Source organism: Anomalospiza imberbis, chromosome 1, assembly GCF_031753505.1.
Source record: "Anomalospiza imberbis isolate Cuckoo-Finch-1a 21T00152 chromosome 1, ASM3175350v1, whole genome shotgun sequence".
Lineage (NCBI taxonomy): Eukaryota > Metazoa > Chordata > Aves > Passeriformes > Viduidae > Anomalospiza > Anomalospiza imberbis.
The window spans coordinates 40,452,699-40,478,078 of NC_089681.1; the positions used below are offsets into that span (position 1 = coordinate 40,452,699).

Genomic DNA, 25,380 nt, shown 5'->3' on the forward strand with positions numbered 1-25,380 from the left:
ATACACAAAAAAATACATATTATATACTTAGGCAGTAATTTTAGGAGACATTTTGTAAATGTCAAATGTAAATTTTGTCTTTAAATACAGTCCTTTATTCCATCTATTCAATTAATAAACGTGTGTGGGAATTAAAATTTTAAACTAATTTCCTCCATAGTCACTTAGGATTTTAATACTGCAGAAAAGAATTAAAATACATTAATCTTTTAGCAATCCTCACTGGTACATTATAGTTCTGCTCTACAGTTATTATTATAGTTCTGCTCTACAGTTTCCAAGCTATGAGGAAAAACCCGGCCTTTTGTACAAGTGAAATTTTTTGCCTGAGAGTCTTTATACCTAGGAGTTATGTTTTTAAGTGTGATAGGCTCTTGATCAGCATGCTTTAATGCAAAGCTCTTTAAGTTGGAAGGATGTTCTCACCTGTCATTGTTATGAAAACATTTAAAAGTGTTAGGTTCACTAATCATAGACATAACACAAAATCTAGTTCCATTTTTTTTGCAGAGATTAGGAGCAATGGAGCAGTAGATATGAATGGACTTAAATCTACACCAAAGTTTTGGAGACCAGACAATATATCTGAATTTATATGCAATTAAATCTTTCCTCCCAGGATGTTCATTTTACCATGTCTCAGCCCTCTGTATTCTCTTGAAGACACTGAAAAAACCCCACACTAATATGACTTATAATTATTTGAAAACAATCCCATAAATTTGCATAATCTCATTCTTTTACTTGCTCTTTGTGGTTTGTCAGCAGCCTTTAATGGTGGTAAAACATCCAGATGACTGAAAAACATTTACTGCTAGTCAAACCTTTGTGCAATACGAGCTGAGGCTAATGATATCATACCTGGGCACTGGTTATTATGGTCACAGTTTACATTCCTGACACTGTCTCTATGGTCTCACCCATTTTATGCCTAGAAAAAAGAAAATCAGCCAGCATGCATTCCAGACTGAAATTTAAACAGCCAAAAATCATTCTACTGTTAAGCAAGAAGACAATACGAAGCAAGCAAATTAAATCCAAACATGTTTAAATTGCTGATTTAGCCTGCATGGCCTTTTCATATGATTCATACAAATAAAACCAAAACCAAACCACCCCAAAAAAACCCACCCCCTAAAAAAAACCCACAAAAATTCCCCCCCAAAAACCACTAACCCCAAACTAAATTGGGATTACAGCTCTGACAAAGTGCAAAACTTCATAATTTTGCCTCTTTCTAATGCATTATCAGCTGCAAAATGCCAGTGTGCTAGGATCAGAATTAAAACCACATGAAGTGAAATATCAAACTTTATGCTCAAAAAACCTAAGAAAGTTCCCGAGACACAACCTTAATTTAAAGAAGCAAAATTACAAGAAGTCATGCAGAGCAGTATTCTCCTCCCCTCCTTGGAATTGTGCAGCTCTTTATTATGGAAAGGCAGTAGCCCCTCTATAGTTAGGGTTGCAATCAACTTCCATTATAAAGCCCTATTTTAGCCCCCTGTAACTTTGGCTTGAAAAAATTGGAATACAAATTGCCATATTTTCTTCAAAAGCAAAGAAGAATAGCTGAGGATTTTTTTGTTTATTTAGTGGGGTAGACGAGTGTGATGATTAGGTTTTATTTTAAGCTTTTTTTTTTTTTTTAATTGAAGATAAACTGTTTAACTGTAAAAAAGTTCAAGTGTGTAAGAAAAAAATAACACATTTAAAATTTTAGGTTTTTGGAGGTTTTTTTACAGTTGCTGCCATTTCTGCCCTTATTAGTTGAAATTATTTTCAAATAATTTAATAGAAATAAACATTGCCTTTTCTCTAGTAGGAGGGATGGGCTTAATTTTTCTGCTGCTGCTGACAGTAAGAATATTTTGCTGGTGACTTCTATGGACATAGAACTAGGCAATCTGATCGATATTTTCAAAAGCAAGTCCATGTTTGGGAGTGTGGTGTATATCTCACAGCAGAGCGTAATTCATGTGTGGATCTACCTGGAGATTTTGAGCAAGTGATTAGTTTCTGGGGCTTTCTGCATATTCTTGGTTGACATTTCCAACACAGAGGGAATGACTGAGCTTTAAATTAAAAGACTGCTTTTAGAAATGCCAGAAGAAAACATATACTTAGTAACTGAGGGCTCGTGACTAATGACACAGTGGTTTACACTAGCCACTCCCAGCATTCAGCCTTATTTATCACGCTTGGCTCATTTCCTAGGATTAGGTCCAGAATAGCCTCTGGCCATGTAGGCTGTTCAACAAAGTGTGTAAGAAAAGAAAGCAAGTCTAGTCCATGGAAACATAGTTCCCCCTTTTTTTCAGATGGCTGTTATCCCTTTCTGGATTTCAGCTTTTTAAATACTTCATGGTTAAAGATCAGGCATTCTTGTAGATCTCATTGATTCACAGAGGGAAAAAAAAGACAAAAAAAAACCCCTCTGATGGCTCTCCTTTACTTTTGTGCAAATCATTTAGAAAAAGTTTATAGCACTATTTCCATCCTATTAAAATTGTCTCTTCAGTGTTAGAAAGATTTTTTTGCCCTGAAGGTTTAATTAAATTATGCCTAAAATTTACATATATATATTTACAAGATTATATGAACTAGATATTCATATATAGATACTTGAAAGCAGAGATTAATTTACATATGCCTATTTATAGTGGTTTGGACAGCCAAAGTTTGCATTCACTGTGTTACAACATTAAGTATTGTAATTGTTTATTGCATTAAAATGGTATTTTAAAATACTAACAAGGTGCATAAAATGTAAATTTAAATCCAGTTGTGGTCATATAGTCAAAATATTGTATACACAGACTTTGGATCCTTTTCATGCAATGCTTAAGATTTCCTTGTGAGATTACTGTGTCCTATGGCATAACTATCTGAATACATTCCAGTAAAGTTATTCAAAGTTGAGCAAAATTATTTTAATGTTATTACAAAAACCCCAACAATATAAATTTAGAAATTTCAACAGTGAAACCTGACAAGGTTTTAAAAATATAATACAAATATCTGTACTAGGGAGATGGTTCTACTGAGCAAGTCAGATAGGTTTTAGTAGGATATATCTATAAAATAGATCATAAAAATGTAGAAGCAGAAGGAAAATCCTGTGCCAAAATCCTGGCGAGTTAAAAAAGGAAGAGGATGCCAATATTTTCTGTCTTTATATCCACAAAAGAGATGTTTAAAAATACTTATTTCGACTGGCTCCTTTCATTGCGATAATTAATGTTGAGACCTCTTTGAATTTTGGTTCACCATGTAGAATTTTTAAACCCCAGGAACACTAAGATCACTGTTTCTACAGTGTCATTAGGGTTTTCTTTGGAGAATAAGGATGCTCTTTGCACAAGCAGAAAGGAGAAAGGAAAATGATGTGCAGGATTTCCCTGGAGGAAGCAGCTGTCAAAGAGCAGGTAAGACATTGCTGGCAATAGGTGTTGAAGTTTTGTGTATGTAGCTGAGAGAGCGGCAGAAAAGGTTGCCTTGGCACTCTCCCAAGGCATGGCTATCAGCTACAAAACTCTGAAGAACCACAGCTGGAAGCCAAGGGAAATATGAGGACAGGAACTTAGACTGCAAGACAGATGGGTGTTTACCTGTTGAATTCTCTATTCTGGAAAACTGGAATGTGAGTAACGGAGAGAGAGCAAGCAGACACACTTGCCTGCAGACAAGTCCAAATCAAAAAAAGAATGCTTCCCAAACAGAAATCGGACTGCTCTCAGTTGCCATAGGTAGGCTTTAATAAAATACACATAATGAAAAATATGAAGGGAATTGAGGAAAAGGCGCAGTTTTCAGAGATCTGGATATTTACACAACTATGCTGAGCTTTGTGCTTCTCAGGACTATTTAGATTTGGTGAGCTTCATGTTAACATTTTCAGGGCTCATTTGCTCTGGTAGAAATAATTATATTCCCAGAGTCTGATGTTGCAGATACCCATGATGAAGTTTTTTGAGGTTAACACTAGAAGTTAAAGGTGTCACCCCTACTTCTTACAAAATTTATGATGATGTGTGAAATGTACGAATGGCACATACAGACGCAAATCCTTAAAATAGGCAGCAAACAGATCAATAATTTAAAAGTCAAAAGTTCTCTAAAATAAGGTTTACATAAACAGAATAATTTTGCTTTCTGAGTCAGGACTTAAAAATTACTAATTTATTATAAGATCCAACATTGTGACTCAAAAATAATTTTTCCAGCTGATCAGCTATCTAAAATGCAAATGAAAATCTGATAGGATAGAACTAGGATAGAAAGTTACCACAATAGCAATATGATTATTGTTTTTTTATTTATGTATTTAATAATACAATGATTAGGAGAAAGATATGTTTGAGAGCTTTTTTTAATTAGCAGCAAGAGCTGAGAAAATTTGTTACTATTTAGCCTTATTATGGGAGTTTTTGAAAGGTTTAATCTATATTTGACATCACCTACACCTAATTTTCAGTGAATATTAAATAACTGCTTTCAGTTACTTATTAAGGCTATATATTAAAGTAAATAAGACTGCAAAAAGACAATTTTTTCCCCCCGGTTTTAGATCTGCTTGCATTTGATAAAACTGCAACTCTAACCAGCAATATTCTAATCTCGTTTTCAGTGAGGTACAATCCCAAAAATAAGCCCCAGTAAGAATACTTTTTTGCATCTTTTGCTTGAAGAATTTTCCATAGTCCTTTGAGAATTTTTATAGAAAGCCTAAGAGAATTGGTTACATGGCTGCACTAAGAGACTTCGAGAAAACTCACCTGAAATGTCTGTTTTCAGCATTCTGTGGTATAATTTATTGGCAGGAAAGGACTACTTCAAAATTTGCTGGCTTTCTCTGGAGCAATGTTGAGCAAACATTTAAGAAAGAAATTGGCTAGAGAGAAGATGAAATCTTTCTGTTATTTCAGTGAGTAGCATTTCACACAGAACATGCTGAAAACCTTTACATTCCTATGAGCCAATATATAATTTTAATTGGATTTTTTTTTTCCTTGTTAGTATTAGTTCAGGTATCTTTTCTTCCTCCTCCTTTCTATTCATCTAAATGGACACTTTAGAAGTAATATGTTGTACAAACATGGTTAGTACATTTTCTAAATGTCATTTCAAAGTTGAATGCTTGATGATTTGTAGTTTTTATGCTATGTATATATCTGCCAGCTTTCCTCAGCATAGGCTGGCTAAAATAACTCACTCCACGTTGATTTATTATTTTTGTTACACCAGGTGCTTCATGGGTTTGGCAACTTTGGCAATGTTATTGTCTATAATGACTCTGCACTTGGTGCTTGATGATGTCAACACGTGCAATGAATTTACTGGCACCAGCAGAGAATATTTCATTCCCTTATCTCTTTGTGAAGCAGCAAGCTTCATCTCCCATATTGCTTGTTTTTCAATACGTCTCATGTAATCTCTCTGATTTCTTTGATACGTCTCCCTTTCAAGAATGTTTAGTTATGATTCTGCTAAGCTAATAGCTTTTCACAGAAGTAGAAATACATTTGTTATGTTAAAGTTTCTTTATAATTATTATCACTCTCTATTTTTTGTCTCATGATGTCTCTTAGGCATCTCTGTTTTGTTTGGGAGGTAGTATAAACATGTCTTTCTCTATTAAGTAGATCTAGAATATCATTTGGTAAGATGTGGGGATACAGAGAGTACATCTATTTCTGCAGAGGAAAGAAAACTACCTTTTTCCACTGTATTAGTCTCTCCTTCATAAATGGAAGAGAAAATAAATTCAGGTGAAAACATTGAAATTTTTTGTACTATTTAATGCAATATTCATGGTACTTATTTAAAGTTCTGTGCAGTTTTTGAAATTTTCCCCGAATTTGAATAGCAGTCAGGTAACTGCTGTACAGTTTACAAGAAGACTTTCTTTGTCTGTCTGGTTTATCTGATGTATTACCACCATTAATTTATAATTTTATCTATGGTCTTTGAGGAGTATTTTATTTATCAGTTGAAGTCTTGTACCTGACCATGAATGAACAATTGCTTATCACAACAAGTCTGAATAGTAAATACTGCATATTGCAATGCACATTTGTTTCATTTGTGTTTCTGCAACAAGTCATCACTCTCTCCTATTATATTTCACTTTTGCCTAAGTAGCAGTTTGAGGGATAATTTAGCTTTTTTTTACCTTCTCCTCAGTTGTCTTGCAAGTTTAGAACCTCCTGTTGCTTAGAGAATTAAAACAGTATCACTGTTGCAACCTAAAGTTTTGCTAAGTTTTAAGCACTTGCATCCTAAGTACATTTTTTTAAATGGATGATAAATACAATCCAATCTGCCAGCTTTCCATTACCTATGGGACTGCAAACTATGCAAAATGCAAAGTTGTGTTAAATCTGAACTTTAATTAGGATTGATTTAATGACAAAGACTTTTTCTTTCTTACTTAAGTGTCTCAGTGGAATGGAACAAATACCTTTCAAATCCTTTTTAGGAAGTAGTTTTAAATATGCATGGCACTATCACTGCATATATATAGATAGTTATAATACAGAGAAGTATTCTGTATGTACAAATATTACTCATCCTTCCAGCTGCATGTTCCTCCCGCGTTCAAGAGGATCTGAATATCTCTGCTAAGTGAGCTGTATCTTTAAGGTAAATGAGGTGCTTATACTTGATCCTGGAAAAAATAGAATGTGACCTAAATGCCAGTCTCTATGATCAATTAAGGCCATGCACAGCAGATCATAAAAAAAGGAAAAAAAAAAAAGACTAGGAAAAAAGCTCCATCTGGTTCAGAAGACAGTGGCCAGTCCCATAAATAACACAAGCTGTCAGGAAAGCATCATTCCTGAAGTACTCTCTGTATTGGCTTTCTGTTCAACTACTGGGCCACTACAAGGAGCTTCAGAGCTTTGCATAGGCTTGGACCAAACCTATCTCTTCATCTCACCACAAGTGCCTCGTTCATGAGTTATTTCAAATTAGCAAGGTAGAGAATGAAATGTATAGAAGTAAAGAACATGGACATATACAATTCTAGAATCCAATTGCACATGCACACATACACAGACACACACACAGACACAAAAAGCCTGTGTACACATAAAAAAAAAGAAGTCTAAGTTTTCATTTCAGCTGAGCTTTTCAGAAACAGTAAAACAAAACCCAACTGCAACACTACATTTGGAAAATGTAATTGCAAACTCCATACCAAAGTGTGAGGTAAAGATGAACAATAAGGTTCACATTAAAATTATTTAGTTTTTGAATCACTGTCTTGGGAGCTAATAACATTTTTACTCCAGTAGAATCTATTAATAGGTCTGAAGGTGAGAGCGCTGGTTGATGAACAATCATAAGGTAAATAAATAAATAAATAAATGTTCTGGAAGTTTATTACATTGGTGCACAATAGAAATATGCCCATCTTGGGGTTTTTCTTTAGTTGGGAGATGTCTTTCATAAAAAATGGAAATGCTATCAGAGAACATGAGCAGTGCTGAGATGATGTTGAGCTCTACACAACAGGAGAAGAATCCACAGTCCCAGCTCTGCCTCTGTAACTTTCTATCACTCAGTTCAAGAAAGCATCTGGTATCTCAATTTTCCTTCAGATGCTACTCAGTGTCTCCTCTCTGGTGTTAGATTTAGGGCCCAGGGTATGTAGGCTACTAGGCGAGCACTGAAAATTGCTTTCAACAATCTTACCATTTTTGAAGAATTATCTCACGTAAGGGGTAGCAAGCTTCCTTGATTCAATTCTGCGCTAAATCTCTAGCACATGATGAAGCCACTCCTTTCCCAGGATGTTTCATCAGTTTCTCTTAAACATCCTCCCCCCTACTGCAGAAGATTCTCCATTTTTCTAAAGTATTCCCTGGGGAAAAGAACAAAAGAGAAATAGTTTCTTTAAGTATATTTTCTTAGTTAAACATATAGTATATAGCTGAACTGTATTTCCGAGGAATCAAATGGTTACTCCCACACCCAAAGTATTAAAGAATGGAAAAGTTGTGGCATGAACAGGGTGAAGAGACACTGAAATTTCGCTTGCTCAGGGATAAAATGGAGCTAGGTACTCCTGCCTATTAATCTATTGAAGATAAATAGCAAACTGCTGCATTTACTTCTTTCTGGTCTTCATTCAGAAGAGAACACACAGAAAATTCACTTTGAAACATCTCCTTAAAGGTGCATAATCAATCCCTAGGGAGAAATTCACAGCCCGGAGAGAGCCTTGTGCTTGGGTTTGATAGTGACAGATAGCAATGGAATACGGTACTCAGTTCTCCGAACTAAGAGACCATTATGTGTGCGACTCTCAGTGAGACCATGGCAGAATAAAGCTTCCCCCAGCCCCACCCAGAAGTGTGGCTGCCTTTGTAATTTTAATTGGTCTGTGTTTGTGGAGTGGGGCCTCTATTTACTTATGGCTTGGGGCTTGTGTTTACCAAGCCTGGTGGAGGCCAAGTGTCATATCACTGAAGCTTAGTTCCTGCAAGCTCTCCTGCTATATCTTGAGGCACTTTTCTTTTCAGTATCTGTGCCTGTCTAATTCACGAGCTTCTGTGAAACAAGCACAGGAGGGTACAAGGCCTACAGGGAGGAATTACACCTAATTACTCAAATAATTGCTAGGCTGTTGCCTTCTTAGTCACTGAAAATAATTTCCAGGTCCCTGGCTTTTATAGATAGTCTTCTAGAGGCAGGAGGACACAGCCCCCTTTTTAACTCAGCCCATTCACTCACAAAATCAGAACACTCGAGCCTGCAAAATTAATAAGCACCACTTCCATTACATATATTTTAGGTTGTTGTTGCCGTGGCGATAAAGTCAGGGACATTGAATCTCCTCTGTTGAGCCATTGTTATCATCCCTGGCCATCTGCTGCAGAGGAGTGATATTCCATCTCATTTGCATGATGACTGATATATGGGAGGTTTGGAAGGACATATGCCACAGCAATCATGTGATGAAAATTAAAGTGAAAGTTTTGGGCCCAGAGCCGAAAAAAATCTGTGTATGCGCATGAGGCTGTTGATGTGCAAATGTGAATCATATTGAGAAGGTTTGAATAGGGAGGTGTGACGTAAAGAGGGGACACAAACGCAGGTGCTTATCTCTAGGCAGTCAAAGGCGCTGGATGTCATATCATGGGAACTACCTTTCAAAGACACAGCTTTAGTGCACAGTTCAGCACACAAGGGAGGAGAAACATATAAGTTTTGGAAACAAAAATAAAGTAAGTTTAACAACTTTTTCACACTATGAACCCATTGATGTATAAGCAACTTGTACTGTTAGTAACTTTCTGTCTTTTTTGTTTGTTTGTTTGTGCTCTAAGCTTGCAAAAAGTAAAAAAAAAACATGCCCATTTATTAATGTTAAAATCTTGAGAGATTTGTGTTAGAAGTTTGAGGGGTTTTAATCATGTTTAAAATGCTCTCTGCAAACTTTTCTTTTTTTTTTTTTTTTTTTTAAGACACTAATGCTGCTTCTTCCACAATGTATGCTTGGTCATTATCTTAAATGCTATTTTGGGCCTCAATTAAAAAATAGCTACTTGTAACTGCTTTGACACAGCTTTCTGAATAAAATGTCATGGTGTAATTGCATTTATACTGCCTCAGTAAAGCCTTTGTTCATATACATTTTACAATTGTGCAAATTTGCAGCTCTAGCTATTTGATTTGAGGAAATGATCACAAGGACTCCTTTTCTCTCATTTTGAAAAGTTACTGAACTTAAATACTGGCTTTTTAAAAAAGAGAGATAAAAAAATGAGGTGGGAGAGGGAGAGTGGACCAGTGTATTTGTAGGAACTGTTCGGTAGATGCAGGTTCATTTGCAGTTCTGTATTACAGAGCAGAGAGCTTTCTCAGGATGTTTTAGAATGCTTTAAAATAATGTGTAATGTTTTTGAAATGAAAATTACTGATCAATATGTTTATTAACTTTACTCAAAGGGGAAAAGGATCTTTCAAAGCATGGCATTTCTGTCCTTTAAATTATTTGGGATTCAGAGAATGAATTGAGAGCTTCTGATTAAAAAAGCGAATACTGTACTTCAGAATAAATGTATGTGTCAGGAAAATCTTTAGAAAGTTAAATGACAGTAATATCAGGCAAGGTTGAAGAATGAAATGGACCTTCTGGGACAACATTTTGCAGGAGGATAATTTTTATGAAATAGCATTTGATGCAAGAGAAAGTCTGTTTAACACTCTGATCAGCAATAGCTCTCTCTCTCTCTCTCTCTCTCTCTGACTTTCTTTTGTCTTTAACAAAGCACTTAGTTCAGATGTTTGTCTTCCTTCATATGTAAATAGCAAGACAATCTTGTGCAAGGTGCTGTGAATTTTTCATTTAAAAGATTATAAAAGCACAAATCCCAGATTTTATCCTTAAACTGTAAAACTGTATGGGGTGAACTTGGTTAGTTAAGGATCTTTGTGGGATTCAAAACGACCATTTACTACCTCTTTTGTCAATGAAATTAGTTAATTGTGTAGATGTGTCTTCTTTGGTTTGGCTGTGCAGTGGTTTTGTAATTCTTAAGGAAAATTACAGCATTTCTGATTAAAGCTTTTTCTGAGACAATAATAATTTCTTCTCTAAGCTGGCTAACTAATAATACAGATTTGAAATCAGGAATTTCTAAAAATAGGCTTTGCCTCTTAACTTCCCAGTTTGGAGCATTTTATTGTTACTTGTAAATATCATCTTTGTGTTATAGTACTTTCATGCCTGCAGGCTAAGATTACCAGTCTTCCTTTTTTTCCTCCTCCTTCTAAATATTCAATTACTCAATGGTAATTATTATTATGTGGCCTTCTTGGCTTACTGCATTATTAGATTAATATAGATTTCTTGTGCCAAATTAGCGGAAATCACTGTTATATACAACAACGGATCACTTTTTTTTTTTTTTTTTAAAGTTTTATTTACTTTGTTGAATAACAGGAAGACTTGGACATCATGATGTTCTATTCTTAAGACTTTTAATATAATATGTCTTAGAATGCTAAGCAGGAGAGGGTGCTTTTTTGTTTTGCTTTTTCTCTTGTAGGTTTCTAATAGAAACTTTGGTTAAATTATAACTTAATTTTTTCAGAGATCTATAAATAGGGATCTTGTGAACGAAATTGCAGTTCAAGCCCCCTGATCTCTGATTCTCGTGACAGAGGTGGGTAGCAGAGGTGAGAAAATTGAAGACGAAAGAAGAGGAGCTGTCCAGGGTACTGCAGCTGACTAGTATTTCCTGTTACTGCACCGAAAAACATCTTTACTGAAGTGTTCACAAAACTGTCACCATTTGTTACTTTTTATTTTCCCCCATCAGAAATAGAATATAAACACTCACCTTACAACGAAGTCAACTATAAAAATGATGTACATGAAAAACTTAACTCAGGAGCATGTCATCTTTCTGTGAATAACAAATACACCCTCAGATCACAGTAACTTTCAAATATTGCTAAGTAAGATTAAGTTTTTATGCAAGGTTTTTGTCAGAGTTACAGACAATAAACTTTACCAGTCTAAATTAATCTATGAGTACAACACAAATGGTTTCTATGGTAGTACTGTAATGTAAACAAAACAAAGGAAAAAGAAAAAAAACCATGCAGATCCCAATCTTGCATTACTTGATTGCTTTTGAAATGAATTCTTGTCCTTATGTGACCTGAAACGTGTGGTTATAAAGCTATAGAAATCCAAACGATCATATTTGTTTGATATGAAATGAAAAAAAAGTAGTTAAATTGAAAGTTTAACATCATGAAATTCAAAATCCCAAGCGGTATATAAACATTAAAAGAAACTTTGGACTGCTAATCCTAGGAAATGAGTTTTATGGATTGAATTCAACAAGGCTTCAGAAATGGTTCCATCTGCTGCCTAGCAGCTGGTGAAAGGATAAATTTAATTCATTAATTCATTTGGAAAAAAGAATCCAAATAGTAAAGAGTTCATTGCTCATAATGCACATAGGTGAAAATCAAAACTGAAATTAGGTCCAGCTGATCATCTTTGATAGTGAGAAACATTTTCTTTGTAATTGTTATAATTATCTTGATCAGTCAGTTGACAGTACATTGACTGTTAACAGTTAACAGGTATGTTTATGTCTTAAAAAGTTGAGAATAGTTCTCAACTCTCTCCTCTTCCAGAAGGAACATCCCTACTTTGGGAGGTACAGATTGCGCAAGTTTTAAAAGTTAGGTTGTTTCAGTGAAACAATATTGGTGTCTTTCTATGAATATTTGCAACTTGTCTCTTATTAAGTCAATTTAAGGATCCAAAATAAGGGACCACTGAAATTAGAAAATAGACTTTTGCATTGTTAAATCACTATAATAATCCAAACCCAGAACCTCATATGCAGAGTTTATTACATTACTTTCCTATTAGAGTCACAAGTTTTCCATTAGAGTAACAAGCCTAATCTTTTCTTTCTTGTCTTCACCCATTTGACATTTGAGTTTCATGTTAAGTGCTACAAATTTAAAGTATGAGTGAAAAATATAAGTTAACAACTGAGAAAGGGTGATATTTAAAAATCCAGGGTTTTAAAGGCAAAATTAATTGGACAAATGCTTAAACAATAAATTGACATTCAAGATCTAACTATAAAGTTTTCCAAATTACCGCAATCTCCAGATAAAGATTTTTTTTTTAAATGGTTACCTCGAATTTAATCTAAATCTCAAGCAGTGAGTGCCAAGTTAGCTAAGGTTTTTGAACAGTAAGATGGTCAAGTGGAAAAATCTCTCATTCTTCTTATACCAGGCACACAGGTGAACCTGTGCCTCATTACTTGCTGAGGAGTACAGAGAACTGATGAACCTGTTATCCTGAAACCAGTTAAATATCTTCCAAAGCCTATTTTCAATGTTTCTGCTTGAGATGGTGATTTCATGAATGATATTTGGCTTTTCCCATTTCTCTGTAGCCCATAGCTCACTGTGGTGGGTTTGTTGGATTTACTATAAAGGTTCTGTTCGCACCCTGTGGGTTGGGTTAAGAATTAGGATTTATGCATTTACTTCTACTGTTGCTTTGTTTATACAGCTTTGGTTTAGTTTTGATCCCTTTTTTTTTGCCTTTGAGGCTCTTCCACAGTGTCAGCTGCTGACTGATAGTAGGAGAACGGCCTCGTGGTGTGAATGAAAGGGACCTAGCGGTTGGTAAACAGAGATAAGGAATAAATAGAGCACAGGCAAAAGGAGATAGTTCTGTGGGAGCCCAGATTGCCGCCAGTCTGTTCAAGTGAGATGCAGTGCCTGTCCTTTTCCCAGATTAAATTAGTGTGCGAAATCTCCAGTGACCTCCTCCCCTTCTCCCCATACTCTTTAGCCAAGCTGAACAGCCTCTGCTGTAAAGTATTCATTTTATCCAGGGACAAGTTGGACAATAGAACTCTCCCTGTTACTTATGGACAGCTGTCGTGATTCATGGGGCTTTTCAGCATTTCATTTTTCATAAGAGTTAAAGGGTTTTACCTTGTAACTGACGAGAGGTTAGAAATGCAAAGATGCCAGCCCTGAGGTTGCCTGTAGTAAGGAAGTTAATAAATAAATATCACACACACACACACACAAACACATCCCCTCCCCAATGTGCGAAAGGCTGTGTTTTTTGTTAGTGCTGCTCTTCTTATTTAAAGGGGTTTAATTGTGATAACATGATTACACTGAAGCATGAACTGCATGGAGAAATTAACAAGCGATATGCCGGGCCCCCAAGGTTCCCTAAATTAAAGGTGACCAATGCAAACCCAGTGAATGCCCTTTTCCCTTCTTTGCCCTTGCTTTTGCCTACAACTCCTATCAGTTTATTACCTGCAAATAACTCCCAGGAAAGAGTAAACACTCATGAGATACCTCTGTGGTCCCGTTTTTTTTTTTTTTTTTTTTTTTTTTTTTTGTGATTTACTGCAAATATATTCAGCATTTTGACTGATTAAATAGACCTTCGGCAACCTTGAGGGTCACTGTGTAGAGTATGTACATAGAAAATGCATCAGCCCATTGTACCCTGGCAGCTAATGAGATTGGTCGTTAAGTAAATGACACAAAGCCTACAAAAAAAGCTTAGCAGCTCACTAGAGTATCACAGAGTGTCCCTGCACACCACACAACGACACAAACAGTGGACTAACCTAGCCCACCCCTGCTTTATTCTACATCACTGCTTCCCTGATGTCAGCGTGAGAGGCAGAACAAAGGCTAAAAGGCACACGGTAAGTCAGTCTGACAATTATGCCCTAGGGAGAAAGTAGAGCAAATCTTAGCCTAACCATGGGGTTGAAAGTCCGTTTCTAGACAAGTAGGTCATAATGAAGGGATTTTTTCCCCCCGTCACTTCATGAAGGGGAGAAAAAATATCTCTGGAATCAAGGTTGGGTTTGTTTTTTGTTTGTTTGTTTGTTTGTTTCCTTTTCTTTCTGTCTGATTTGCCAGCTTACAAAAGTTTCTGGAATTCCGAAAGTAACATGAAACAGTATGTATTGTGAACTGGATATTTCAATTATAGTCTAATGAATTAAATATTCCTTGTAGGAACTGCCACACAGTAATCATTGCCTCAGATCTACATTACATCTGATGAACTTTACAGACAGAAAGTTTCTTTTTACTTCCCTGTAAAAATCTGTTGAAAATGTGTTATATATATGAATGCAAATTTCAATCCACTAGACAGCTACTTACACCCCTAAATCCCTGGTACAGTTTTTACAAGTATGCAGATATAAATGAAGTTGCTACTATAATTTTGGGATTTTTAGAAAAGATTTTTACATGATGTCTTTCTCTGTGTTGTCTTTTACATGAGCTGAAATTAAAGACTTGAAGATTAGTGCTTAACAGTTGCACAGTCATTACTTATTTTCCTTGCACAGCAGCAAAATATTCAGCTGATATCTTATAATAGCAGGTGCCTGCCTGTGTAACCAATGATAAAATCTTTTCTACTAGTGTTTCAGTGTAGTACCTCAGGACCCTTTATTTTGCTGAAAAATGGCAACAGGAAGTTGCCGGAAAGTCTTGTTTGCATTACTAAAATGTTTCTGTCTGCTTTCCACTTTGGAGACTCAGGGGATGCTAGCTTCAAAACAACATGATCTTATTGCAAGATGCCTGTGTGCATTAAGTAATGCTTCTTCTCCTCTCCCTGCAAAACCACTGCAAACCATATGTTTTAAGAATTCTTTATCAAATACAGACAGTTAAAGAAGTGGTCTTTACACATCAGTCTGCATTACAATTGATCTTTTGTTGGGTTTTTGGGGTTTAGTTCTTTGTCTTGTTTGTTTTGGTTTGGTTTGGGTTTTTTAATTTGTTTTGCTTTGCTTTGCTTTGCTTTGGGAGACTTATTTAATTTAGAAAAAAAAGCTTGTCAATATATGTGTATTTAGACATATCAGGATAACTGGTTCACTTAATTAAAACTCTTCACAGGTCACAGAAGTCAGTTTGTTATGATATGTTGCTTACCCAGGAACATCTTTTTTACTGTATGGGCAATAGAATTATCACACAGCTTACAGACACTAAGATAAAATGTGACATTCTAACAGTTACATTTGAGGATTCCTTGCAAAGGGGTATGAGCATATTCATATATACAAACACATGTGTGCATATTTATAAAAAAAGTTCACATATGTAAAAAACTCTATTCACCTATATAGTATCCCAGTTACCTGACACCCAGTATATATTAGGTATATCTGCAGTTATATTTGTTTTTCTGTTTTCCAGTAATTCCAGTTTAGAAAATATAATGAGAAAGTAACCAAACTGAAGTAAATTTGTGTATTTTATTTTATTTTCCATCCTTTTAAAAGTTGTGTACATCTCAGCAATGTTTTCCCTGTGTTACCTCAGCAAATATGAGATATTCAGGCACCAGAAAACAAGCTTTCTAAGTCCTATAATTCAAACCTAGATCAACAGAGATTTAGCAAGCTTCAGTCTTGCAACAGTTTTGCTTTAAAATATGCTAACTGATATTAAGTTTTCAGTTTATTTTAACAGAAAATATTCCAAGATATTTGATGTTCAAGTGTATCCCCACAGCTTTTAAAAATTAGCATATTCCTGTGACACAGTCGTGTATTCTTTTTACGTACCTACACCAACAAGAGTAAAGGGTATTTGATATTTCAGCATTCACCTCATTAATAAGTTCAGCTATTTATACTGTTAAAAGCAAAGAATGGTTTCATAGGGGTAATGCACATGCAGCAGCATTACAGAAATCATACTGCTGTAATCAGACAATTGCATTCTGTAATCTGACAGGTTGAGCCTCAGTAAGTTTCAGTAGTTTTTCACAGCTTCATTTTTTTTTCCTCATCTTTGTCACTTCTTTACTACACCTAAGAGAAAAGACAAAGAAAACTTGATTTCTGATTATTAATGTCATTCATCTGATCTCCCTGATAAACTAAAAATCATTCCAGATTTTTAGAAACCACTTTTCACTCGACTTTTTGGACTTTACAATCCAGTATGAGGCCTCTACCTTTATCTTAGCGCGCAGTTCCAGGGCACACGGGTATGAACTGTGCATGTGGAACTGAAAAACTTTATGGTACTATGTGGTTGATTTGAATAATTCTAATTCAGTTTTTTTTGCATGTTTATAGTTTTTAAGCCAGTAATCCCAAAATATCTGATATTACTGACAAATAAGTACTGCCAAAGTCACTGACTATACTCATAAAGGCCCGATGCAGTCGCTCCAAAATAAAATACAGACGATAACATGCAGAATAAACTTTATATTCTAATATATCCACAAATATAGAGAGAATCTAGACCAAAGTCTCTTACTGAACTGATTGATTTTGGGAGCATTCATAAATACCTGGGATCAGGTCACTTTATAGTTATTGTGCGCATAGTTGTGGACTATTAAAAACTACATGAGCAAAGTCAGTATTTCTGGATTTTAATTATCTTGAAGTACTTAAGGTTACAGATATTGTTTAATTAATTAATAATAAAAAACCCCTTTTATTCTTCTTAATGTTTTTTGGTATTTACATGAAATTTCTTTGGAGTGGAGGAAAATTGCTCTCTTTTATATTTATGGAAGACTTTTAATGATACTAGCCACTCCTGCCTTTTTAAATAACAGATTTCCAATTCAAGAAAAGGTGATAACCTAACAGCAAAAGTTACTTTAGAATGAAAAAGGGTTTGCCTTCTTGGGTAGGGGAACACTGACAAAAACATTCATACACGTGAGTGATTCCACTGAGGTGAGGTTGATGGCTCACTTTAATACAGTCAAGCAGGTGTGAAAGTGTTTTGAAGATGTGGGTTTTATTGATTTACTTAAGAGATCCAAATAACATTTGCTATCACATATTTCAGGTTTTGTTTCATACATGAACTTTACCCTTCACTAAGGAACTTTGGTGAAAAAGAGCTAGATTTTTATTTAAAGGCATGCATTTGAATGCTGCACTGTTGGGCATTAAATTAAAAAAAATGCTTTAGAACTTTTCCAACACATTGGTTCAAATGAGGACTGGAGATCCCAGTTTTTTCTAAACAGTGGTCTTCTTTTTCCAGCGGTAGAGTCACTAGGTCAGTTGCCTAAATCTCAAGAGAAATTTTGACACTTTCGCTGCCCCTCCTGCCCCCAAGTTGAAGCACATGTACAGCATCTGGATTGGCACAGCAAAATAGAAATGGCTCCAAAGGCACTGTTATGGACTATCAGGTCAATAATCCTTATGTTAAGAAGGATTTACATGGTACAGAGTAATGGCGCTGTCATTTCTGAAATAAAAATCCACTTTTTAATGAGCATAAAAATATTGTTTTGCACTCTTCATATCAGAGATATATGAGGAGCTAAAATGACAAACCTATATAACTTCCCAAAATAAAAGTTCTCATTTAAATATTTGAATAAAATAAGTGTTTAAATATTGTAGGTAGAACGGCTACATTTTGCCAAATAGGGACTTTTTTGAAAATGTACTTATTGTTCTCAAATTTTTTCTTCCTTACTGTCTTAGAAGAATTAAAGGATGCGCATATCAGGTCTTCAAATAGAATTTTTATGGGGCAATCCAGAAATAAATTTGGCTTAGGGTTTTTTTGTTTTGTTTTGTTTTTTTTAATTTTTTTCTACTGTGTGATTTTGTCCTCCTTAAGGGAGAAGTTTGACGCAATCTAACACACATGTTCTTGTCACAAAAGTTTGAAAGTAAGATCAGCTGTCATAGAAAACCGCAGTAGTGATTTTTTTCCTATTAATATGTTTTCTTCTTTCTGATTGAAAAAATTATTTTCTCTAATTGAAAAAAAAAACCAAAAAACAAACCACACACACACATAAAACCCCTTTCTTAAATATCCCACATTTGGAGAAAAAGTATTTTCTTCTAATAATGTGGTTAACTCAGACTCCGTAAGAGGCATGGAAAGTCACCAAATCCTAAACAGAAAGAACAAGCACTGCAGCAAAAATGGAGAGAATGGGTGCACATGACATTTTCATTGCATCTCTAACATTTTATAAAATTAAAGACCATTTTGAAGTATGTGTCTGATGGGAATCATCCTATATATAAGCATTCAACATTTAGTGAACAGAGTGCAACTGAACACATAAATCACACTAAATAGCATTGACACTTGGTCTAAAGAAACATATATTTATTGCTCAAGTGTATGTCCAAGCTAATCTATGGAGAGCCTTGCCATTATTTTTGTGATAAACAGTACTGTCTATAAAAAGGGTTAAAGAAAATGCATTCTGTTGCATCTGCTTACTAAATCCCTTACTTTAGTAGAAATTCAAATTTTGTAAAGATTATTCGTTTTATTGATGCATATAATTATAATCACAAGCCATCTGCTGATTTGGCAGGCATGGTTAAAATTCTCTAACTCTCATAACCTTTCAAGTACAGTGCCCTTGGGACTCTATTTCACTTTTATATTTTGGAAAACATGTAGGGACAAACAAGAGAGGTCATCTGCCGAAAGTCAGACCTGTAAAACATTAAAAGAATAAAGATCATGTTGACTGCTCCTGTTTTAATAGGAAAAAAAAAGTATTTTCTATTTTGTTTCTCACTTCAGGATGGATTACACTGGTTTTCATCACACACTTTGGGAATTTGAATTTTTTTCTAGGGATTAAAGCTCTCTCCTAGCACCTCTGGGATCTGGGCTCCAAGTTTAAACTAAAAGAACAAATATTGTTCAGTTTGGTTGCCACAGGTGAATTAAACGTATTTAACCTTGGCCTTAATTTTTCTTTTTTACACAATTCTCATTGCATTTCCATTTAAAATGTTTTAACAAATGCTATTCCAATTTTTTTTTTAAATTTGTTTACTGAGTTTCATAGAGAGGCACCTATCAGATATTTAGGTTTTTCCTGTGAAGCTCAAAAGAGCATTTTGATTTAAAGGGCTACATCCAATAAGGCATAACATGAATGGCTAACATTCTCTGCCATAGCCCTTTAGAAACAAATGACTTTATTTATATTAGCATACCACTGACTGGTGGTTAGCCACAGTTGCAAATGTTTGGGCTTTTGGTCTGTGAGAAGTTTTTTTGTGCCCATCACCTTGTGTAGCCAAACTATTTTATGGTTGACAGTTCTTCCTTTGTTAAAAAATCATTGCAGATGTCATTGTGGTAAATGTGGTGTTACTCTGCTGCTTCTAGCAGAAAACAACCATAAGAGGAAAAAAAACCCCAACCTCTAAGGTACTCTCTCAGTCAAAAATAAAAAAAAAAAAATTATCCCATTTCAACTAGTTGTAGTATACTGACAATAATGTGATTTAGGAGAGTGTTTTTGAGAGAAAATACAGGAAAATGGAAAAAACTCTCTGCAGAATGGGATAGTCCAGTGACTTCCTGATATTAGCAGAAGGCAAAGGCAGTAACCCTTCAACAGAGTTGTCTTGGCTCATTCTGTATTGATGTGTATCTCACAGGGACAAAAGATGCAACTCTCACTTCTGTTTAATTAGTGTATCTGAAGGCCTGTATGCAACATGCACGCTGCTTTACTCCTTTTGGAGGTTTGATTCTCACCCCACACCCTCATTATGAGAAGCAGGAGGGAAATGCACATGTTTAAAAGTGTCTTCACAGCTGAAACTAGGGAAACAGGCCGAGAGTAGCTCTGGTTTATTTCACAACCAATTAAGTATGACATCTGTTGAAACTCAGGAAATAAGTCTCCCTTCCCCCGTTCATATACTTAAGCTGCCAGACTTTTGTTTAGATATGATGAATTTCACCAACAAGGGTTTTTCCTTTGGGGTTAATACATGAAATAATAATAATAATAATAATAATAATAATAATAATATTTTCTTCATTTTGTTTTTTACACAGCATTTCACTGAGTACATATGACTCAGATCTGTTTGACACTCACAAATCAAGAAAATAATTGTGTTAATAATTCTTTGCCGAAACACTCACCTTACTTGCTGAAAAAAAGGGTATGTTTGTGGCAAGCAATGCAGGCATAATGACATTTTAATATTTGAAAATCTGGTTCTTATTAACTCCCAAAGGCCAGCAAAAGTTGCGAGAAGGAATTTGGGTTTCAATTTATTTACTTACATGGTTGCAAACTTGGTTCAGAACAGAAGACACCAAATAAAACAGGGCAGGTGGAATCATGTATGGTTAAAACAAAGCAATACAAAAGAATTAAATGCAGATCCACTGTCACTGGTAAAATCAAGTTTCTCTGGTGTGCAGCATTTCATAGTAAAAGAAACACAGATAAGTTCTATTAGCAACTTTTATTCATATAAAATCCTTTCCATTTATCAGACATTAATTTGTGTGATGAATTTGCTTTAATTCCTTCCAAAAATATTGTCCAATGCAAATACTAAAAGGATGGTGTTTCAGTCCATACCAACTCTTAGAGTTCAGTTTCTCTCTGTTCTGCTTAGAGTTTGATTGTCTTCTTTCTGCTATATCTGGCTAAGAAATATTTGCCATATCATGCTGACCTTTTCCTTTGCCTCTTGGCACTGGGTTTTCCTGTGTCTCTGACACCACACTGCTCATGTCAAAGCTATGGCTAACTCTCCTTTTCTGTAAGCTACACCATCTACTAGAACTCCCTTTTATTTGTTCATCAGCCTCGCTTTGCCAGTACTTTTCTACAAGGATTGGCACTGCCTTCATTTCTGGAGGATGCTTTCCTACTCTATTTCTCTTGCCTTCCGTACTTCACAACACAGCTCACATGGCATATGTGCTATTTAAGCTTTAAGATGCTGTTCAGTGATCACCATAGGTTCCTTGGTTAGGCATCAGCATTTGGTGAACTGTCAGTGTGCACAGTGGAAGTGGCTAGATCTGAGCCAGTCATCCAGTTTCCCTTTAGAGTTAGTGGAAAGAGACTTTTCTTGTGTGCAATTCATCTCACCTTGAAGGGTATGAAACGAGTAAGATGCATCACACATCAACACAGCCTCAGAGATGCCTGCAGGTCACCTACAGGCTACCCAGAGACCATGGGAATCCAGCAGTCACCACCTCAGAAATAAGTTTGCATTTCAGGCATGTAAAGTTATTGAGATAAATCCTGTCTTTCCCATCCAGCCTACAAATTTGACTTGATTTCTTCTTAAATTATCTCTACACAGAAACGTTTCTCACATATTCATACAAGACAGTGATATGGATAATATGATACATCGTGGATCAAAACTCTCCTCTTACTCCTCTCCTCACATAGCATTGATGAAAATCTTTGTCTACTTAGCTAGTAATGGAGAACAGAATAACAGAAGTGAATGCTGCTGTGCAGCTCAGAGGACTAAATTTTGCTCCTGAAATGTTATTTTTACAAAAGGGAAGGTGTCAGTTCTTAGAAGCCACCATATTTCCTTTAAAAAAAGTTTATTTTCTCAAAACTACTTCTTAAAAAAATAAAGATAAACGAATTGTAAAGATTTAATGATATCCATTAATTCAAAAATACCTTGAATCTGCTGGATTTTTTAAACATTGCCGATAGAAGCATTTCCAGCCATTTTCTTTTTCCTCTTAGTCACCACTTAGCATCCGGACACACTTTTAGGGGTGGTTTCTCTGTCTCCTCAGGCTTTCAAGACTGTTTCTCAAGCTTCAAAGTAATAGAAAGATTGATTTGATTATGGTTTTGCATTGTTTCAGTGGGTGATTATAGTGATTCAATATTGCCTATGTTTTCATAAAAACTATAAACAAGTTTTCAGGTTAAAATTTCAGATGCTGTGCATCTGTGCATAGATTTCAACTATTTTCTTTCATTTTTCAAGAGATTTAATGACACAAGTTTAGATTTTTACAGAATTATTTATCATCCCAAGATTTTAGCACATAGGTGTGTGATTTTTAAACAAATAATCTTTTAAATTTCTAGGGACAACTTCTCAAAGTTCCTTCAGATCAAGGCAAAGTTCTTAAGTTCTGCAAATGGGCAGTTCAAGATTCTCTTCAGGGCTCAAAGTTGCATGCAACTCCACAGATCTGTGCTAACCCTTATGTGGTGGATAGTCCCTATGGGACAGTATTTGGCTATGCATTTCCCTAATCCATGCCATGGAAGGCATAGGTGGGCCTTGGAAGCAGGGAGCCATCGCTGCGTCTCTGATGCTGTTTTGCCTTTTCAGACTCTTTCCCTGAGGGTAGGATAGGCACAGGAGTAAATTCTGCAGTAAAATAATGCTCAGCTTGATCTTATTTTGAAATTATGAGTTTTACAAAGAGTAAGTGACTCTGGACCTCCAGTAGCACCTCCACAGACTCAAAGTCAGTGAAAATCATGCACAAGATTGTGGGCGTGCAAAGTTTATTATGGTATAAATTGGCACCAGTTCAACAAACTTAAACCTTTGTAATGTTATAACATTTCTCCTGGAAAGCTTAAACATAAAATTCTCAGACTTCTCTTCCCCAAAATCAGTACTTTGGTGTCTATCACTAAAAAGTGTTTCCTTACATATCCCTAAGTCATTCTGAATACCATGAGAGAATAAACAGCTTTAGCCCTGAATACTTTGGGCCCAGTGTTATTTATAGCAACAACATTAGCAATACCAGTTATTTTTATTGCTATTAATGTGACTTACATGGTACTATATTGTGATCATGGGAAATTGAGGGAGTGAGGTGATATTGAGGGAGTGCAAGCTGCTTTCAGTGAATGATTGCCAGCCTACAAACAGCAAGTTCAGCATTGCAGACACCCTCCAGGTCACAAGGCTTACTTCCCTGTTTATTTGGGGCTTGGTATCTATTTGTTAGTTGCATGATGATCCCTGTCTTTTAAATTTATATGATACTTTAGGAGTAAAGAAGTCAAGTTTATAAGAGTAAAAAGTAGGGAAGACACCATGGTTTTTGGCACCATTTTTTTTCCTTCTTCCTGAATTTCCTACAGCTCTCCCCACGACAGGAATATCAGCTCAACAGACTGTTTAGAGAAGCTGCCTTTTAGCATCCCAGTTCCTTCAGCGTACAGCACGAAGCCTGCTTCTAGTAGGGAGATATTTAGCCTGGGTACTGACAGAATTCAAGCTAAGCAGACCAGACCTCAGGAAAGGTGAAACTCATTCCAAAGGTGAAGTTTTCCTATTCACCAAGTAGAAAGGATTTTTCCCTATTTTCTGCCTGTGGATGAAGGAGGAATAAAGTTCTTGAGAACTCAGGAAACCTAAGAAAAGCCAGTAACATGAGAAGACTTTGACTATATGGAGAATAATCATGGTGGGAATTTATTTCTTTTTTTCATGAACAGTGAGTGAGATACAGTATGTTGGAAGAAGGAATAATCTGGTCAGGGGAAGAATCTGAGACAAAATGAGCATTACATAACAGTTTTTCCTGGCCTGACCTGAGTGATCAGGGATTTCTGTGAATCATTAAACCCAATTAATGTACCTTCAGGAAATTCACTTTCACTTAATCCAAAATCAAGCAGGAGAATTGCTTCTAATGGTGCAATAAATAAATATCTGCCTTTTAAAAGAGCATATCCACACAGCTCACATTTTCTCTCAGCGTGTTCGAGCTGTCAATGCAACTTGCACAACATGGGATGCCTGACAGAAAGAAGCGGTTTGTTACAGTAATGCTCTAAGGAAAGTGTACTATTCATTTCCTAGATGACCATTGAAGTGATCCCTTGGAATGCCATGGTGCTTTGCTTTGGTGTTCTCAAAAGGAAATTTATCATATTTTGAGCTGTCAGTCCTGCAAGGTTTACCTGGAGCTGGAAGCTTAAATTTCTTCTTCCACCATCATGTTAAGATGTCTATGTTCCTGCCACAGATTTGTCAATTTCCATTATCTCATGTGACAGCTAGCAAGGAATTCAGCCTCATAATAACTTCATGAACAGGCCTGTTGCAGATGAAATTGCAAGTAGCTGAGCTCATTCTCACATGACATGTACTCACACATGTGTGTATATGCTGTCCCTTTGGTGTCTGGTGAAAATTTGCTTTCTCTGCTGACATCTGCAGATCTTACACTGAGGAAATCTCCTCAGATCGGGGTAACCTCCACACAGATATTTTCAGCATAAAATCATTTTATAAAAACATCACCAGTTTAGAGTCCTGCCCTCAGTTATATGAAAAACATTTTCTGAATGTTGACACAAACAGGACTTGAATTTTGGAAGAGCTGTCACTATGCCTGACTTTAGTCATAGTCGTTGTAGCCTTCCACAAGAAAGCTGAAATAACCAGTAGCTAGTATTACTCTTGATCTTCTATGGGTATAAAAAATACATCCTCTTCCACCTAGCTAGAAATTGATGTGTTCTATTTACTTGCTATTGAATTGTCTGTTGGAATTACATAAAAACATGAACAGTTTACTAAAAATCTTAAATCATTAAAATTTGCCATGTAAAATAATACAAACTCTTTCCCTAGCTGCATTAATTCTTGTGCTATTATTGCTTATACTACTTAAACCAATATTCCATAAAGAAGTTTTCTAGCTCCTAGATCAGTAAGCTATAAATAAACATACTCACTCAGCAATCAGGTAAGACAAGCTAGATGGCTACAAGGATCTAATCTTCCTGATACAAACTATTATGCAATATTGCAAAAAAAAAACCCTTTCATTAGCTTTTATGTCCTTAGATTCCTGCTTCTGTTGATGCATTTAGTAACCTGGAGAACATGGTGTTTGCCCAAAAAAGTAATGTTGTTTCCATGAAAAAAAAAAAACAAAACATGGGATTGGAATGAGTTTTAAGTATTTCTTTTTTTTTTTAAACTGCTTTGCAAATTCTTTGCACAACAAACCTCGCCAATATGTAAACAGGGCTCTAGCTACTGTGTTTGTCCACAGCTAGAG

The 25,380-nt window shown here is 35.6% G+C and overlaps 1 protein-coding gene across 4 annotated transcripts in view; it reads left to right on the forward strand.

Annotated features, from left to right (window-relative positions):
• The window catches only part of ST18 (ST18 C2H2C-type zinc finger transcription factor), a 167,984-nt gene that overhangs the window by 58,530 nt on the left and 84,074 nt on the right, over positions 1 to 25,380 (forward strand). The window contains exon 1 of one of the 4 annotated variants that reach the window (XM_068189015.1): positions 9,079 to 9,236. The exons of 2 other annotated variants lie outside the window; for them this stretch is intronic. The gene's annotated coding sequence lies outside the window, so the exon portion shown is untranslated. Of the gene's footprint in view, positions 1 to 9,078; positions 9,237 to 14,103; positions 14,241 to 25,380 lie in introns of those variants that run through there. One more of the 4 variants, XM_068189019.1, reaches the window with a different exon arrangement.